This window comes from Ovis canadensis, chromosome 7 (assembly GCF_042477335.2).
Source record: "Ovis canadensis isolate MfBH-ARS-UI-01 breed Bighorn chromosome 7, ARS-UI_OviCan_v2, whole genome shotgun sequence".
Lineage (NCBI taxonomy): Eukaryota > Metazoa > Chordata > Mammalia > Artiodactyla > Bovidae > Ovis > Ovis canadensis.
Genome location: NC_091251.1, coordinates 38441987 through 38445902, shown reverse-complemented (window position 1 = coordinate 38445902; position 3916 = coordinate 38441987). Strand labels below are relative to the sequence as shown.

At 39.1% G+C, this 3916-nt stretch overlaps 1 pseudogene; it reads right to left on the bottom strand.

Annotated features, from left to right (window-relative positions):
- Window positions 1-1757: 1757 nt before the first annotated feature.
- On the bottom strand, window positions 1758-2683 carry LOC138444144 (olfactory receptor 4F15-like; annotated as a pseudogene).
- Between the last annotated feature and the right edge of the window lie 1233 nt (window positions 2684-3916).

The following is a 3916-nucleotide window of genomic DNA, read 5'->3' as shown; positions in this document are numbered from 1 at the left end:
GAAAGAAACTTCAATTAATAGATTTCTTTCTATTCTTTAGCAGTCATATTAAATAACAAACTGCACAATCTCTTGTAAAAGAGAAATCATACGGATTTTATAAATATTTCTTTTTCTATTTGCTGAAATATTTATCTTTCTGGGAGAGACACAGTGAACTTAGTGTGACTTACTTAATCAGAGTACACAATTTACCAATCACATTTATTTCCCACAGTAGAGAGAGCAATATTAACTGTTAAGTATTGGGGGGGGGATTTCAAGCCTACAAAACAGAATTTAATCAAAGGTCTTTCTGAACACCAGTGAAGACAAAAGAATGCTATTTGATAATGAATTTTAAATGTTTTTCATAATTAAAGCTATGGTCTAAAATTTGGCTCTGGTAGGACCTACCTTTGTTATGGTAATAGTAGAAATAAGGAAAAGTTTTACAACTGGTAAAGAAGTACTAATGACAATTTTGTAGGGAAAAGAGGTACAAATGAGAGATGCAAAGCTCTCCCTTCAAACAGGACTACAGGAGAAAGCTGAAAGGGTTGAATGTGAACAGAAAATCAAATACAAAGTTGGTTTGAAAGTGAAAGCTATGGTACATATACACAATGGAGTATTACTCAGGCATTAAAAAGAATACATTTGATTCAGTTGTAATGAGGTGGATGAAACTGGAGCCGATTATACAGAGTGAAGTAAGCCAGAAAGAAAAACACCAATACAGTATACTAACGCATATATATGGAATTTAGAAAGATGGTAATGATAACCCTGTATGCGAGACAGCAAAAGAGACACAGATGCATAGAACAGTCTTTTGGACTCTGTGGGAGAGGGAGAGCATGGGATGATTTGGGAGAATGGCATTGAAACATGTATAATATCATGTAACAAACGATTTGCCAGTCTAGGTTTGATGCAGGATACAGGATGCTTGGGGCTGGTGCACTGGGATGATCCAGAGAGATGGTATGGGGAGGGAGGTGGGTGGGGGGTTCAGGATTGGGAACACGTGTACTCCCGTGGTGGATTCATGTCAATGTATGGCAAAACCAATACAGTATTGTAAAGTAAAATAAAGATATATATATATAAAGAAAGTGAAAGGTCAGTGACCTGGCAACTGGAGGCATGGTTTCTGGTACCTATCTCACTCTGGTGACTTCTTGCTGTGTGCTCTTTGGCAAACTGTAGCCACCTCTCAATTCTTGGGTTTAGCATGTGCAACTGTGGGAATGAGAATTAACACTGTTGGTAATCTATCCTAGCTTTAAATACTATAATTTCTACATAGGATTAATAATTTTCCAGACTCCCAGATAGACAAACGATAAAGATGCAAAAATATGTAAAAAACTGGGGAAATAAGAAGTGGAGTAGGAACAAAGATAATTAAAATCAAGATTGGTAGTAAGTAGATGAAAGAAAATAAAAATGCCCAGTTTGTCTATCAATATAATAATTGGTCAATAAAAGGAAGATCAAATATCATTATTTGCTCATTTACATGGTACTCTTTTAAGACCAGGTAGATTACAAAGGACATACGATTTGCTTTTTAACACTTCGATGTACAGAGTATCAAAGAATGACATGATTTGTAATTTAATGGTGAAATAGATATCACAATTTATTAAACAAGATATTTCTAAGCATACAACACTGCCTAAGTTTTGAATATTTCTCTGAAATTGCATAATGTCTTTTCTGAAACCAGCATGAGAGAGAATCTATAGTTCCATATCTTTATAGTAATTCAATTAGGAAATATTTTTATAACGCACAAAATGACTGCACAGTCTCCTCATTGCCACATTCATCTCCTTGTTCCTGAAAGTATAGATGACTGGATTCAGAAAAGGAGTGATAAATGCATCAAAAATAGCAAGATATTTATCTAAGTGTGATGTGGGAGAAGACCAGGTGTAGAAAAACAGTGGCCCAAAGAACAAAATGAGCTGACAAAGTGGAAAGGGCCTTGGATAACCCACGAGAAGCATGTTTCCAAACAGTAAACAGAATGAAGATGTAGGAAATGATCAGCAAGACAAAGGAGCCCACAGAAATGAGCCCACTATTGACAGTTACCATGAACTCCAGTTCTTGGGTGTTTGTGCAGGCAAGTTTGAGGAGCCGAGGAAGGTCACAGTAAAAACTAACACATTAGGACCACAAAAAGGTAAATCCACTACAAAAACCAACTGAACCAATGAATGTATAAGCCCAATGGTCCAGAAAGTGGCTAAAACTGTAGACACATTCTTGGACTCATGATGGTCAGGTATTGGAGAGGCTTACATATGGCCACATATCTGTCAAAGGCCATGGTGATGAGCAGCACCATCTCAGTGCCACCAGCAGCATGGCTAAAGAAGATCTGGGTAATACATCCACAAAAGGAGATGGATTTATGCTTCTTGAAAATATTACAAATCATTTTAGGGACTATGATTGAGCAAAATACCATGTCAATGACTGAAAGATTAGCCAAGAGGAAATACATGGGGGAGTGCAGATGAGAATCCAAGGCTACAGTGAACACAACGACAAGGTTTCCCATCATGCTTGCAGAGTAGAACAAAAAGGCGAAGATGAAAAGGAGGAGCTGGATCTCCCATGAAGTGGAGGATCCCAGGAATATGAACTCTGATACTATGGATTGATTCATTACACCCATTGCCTCAGACACCAGGATCACTTTTCACTTTACCTAAAGGAAGAAGGAAAATGAACAAGCATTACCTAGACAATATTGGTATTTGAGAAAGAAAGCCTCCAGTCCATGGAGAGAAAATTATCATGTTAATATCTCACATAACCAGTCTTCACTACATGTACACCTGACTCCTGCTTGAAAATGAAGTTGCTCAGTCGTGTCTGACTCTTTGCAACCCCATGGACTGTAGCCCACCAAGCTCCTCCATCCACAGGATTCTCCAGGCAAGAATACTGAAGTGGATTGCCATATCCTTCTCCAGAGTATCTTCCCAACCCAGGGATCGAACCCAGGTCTCCCGCATTGAGGGCAGACTCTTTAACCTCTGACTCCTGCTTAGAGGAATACCATGGTTCCCATATGGCATTATCAATTTCAAAACTACTACTACTAAATTATTCTTCCTCTGGACCTCTTTCCTTTTCGCTTTCTCCTAGTATTACTCGGCTATTTCCTATTTCCTGTTGCCTGGTGTGTTTTACTTCAATAACATGTCATCTTCAAACTCTTTTGATCATGATTTCTAATGAATGAATATTATTTCAGCCATTCATAAGAAAGTGAAAGTGAAAGTCACTCAGTAATGTCTGACTCTATACAGTCCATGGAATTCTCTAGGCCATAACACTGATGTGGGTGGTCTTTCCCTTCTCCAGGGGATCTTCCCAACCTAGGTAGTGAACCCAGGTCTCCCACATTGCAGACAGATTCTTTACCAGCTGAGCCACAAGGGAAGCCCAATTCATACGAGCCACCTAACAGCTCCTCATGTACAGCATATAGCTTTCTTAGTCTCTGTTCTGTCAATCATATGGCTCAATTAGAGCAATGTGGACTTAGGTGCTCAGTTGTGTCCAACTCTTTGTGACTCATGGACTGTCGCCCACCAGGCTTCTCTGTCCATGGGGATTCTCCAGACAAGAATACTGGGGTGGGTTGTCACGCCCTCCTCCAGGGGATCTCCCCAACCCAGGGATTGAACTCAGGTTTCCTGCATTGCCGGTGAACACTTTACCATCTGAGCCATGATGAACCTTCAGAACTTTCCCTTTTTCGGAGGGAAGGCTTGATCAGAAGGACTTAGGCATCTTTCTTTCTTTTTCAAAATTTCATTTTATTCTTCAAGTCACAAAATCTCATTATAAATATCCCAGCTCAAATGCTCCCTTACTTGTGAAATCTTCCAAATTGCCCAAGTCTCTA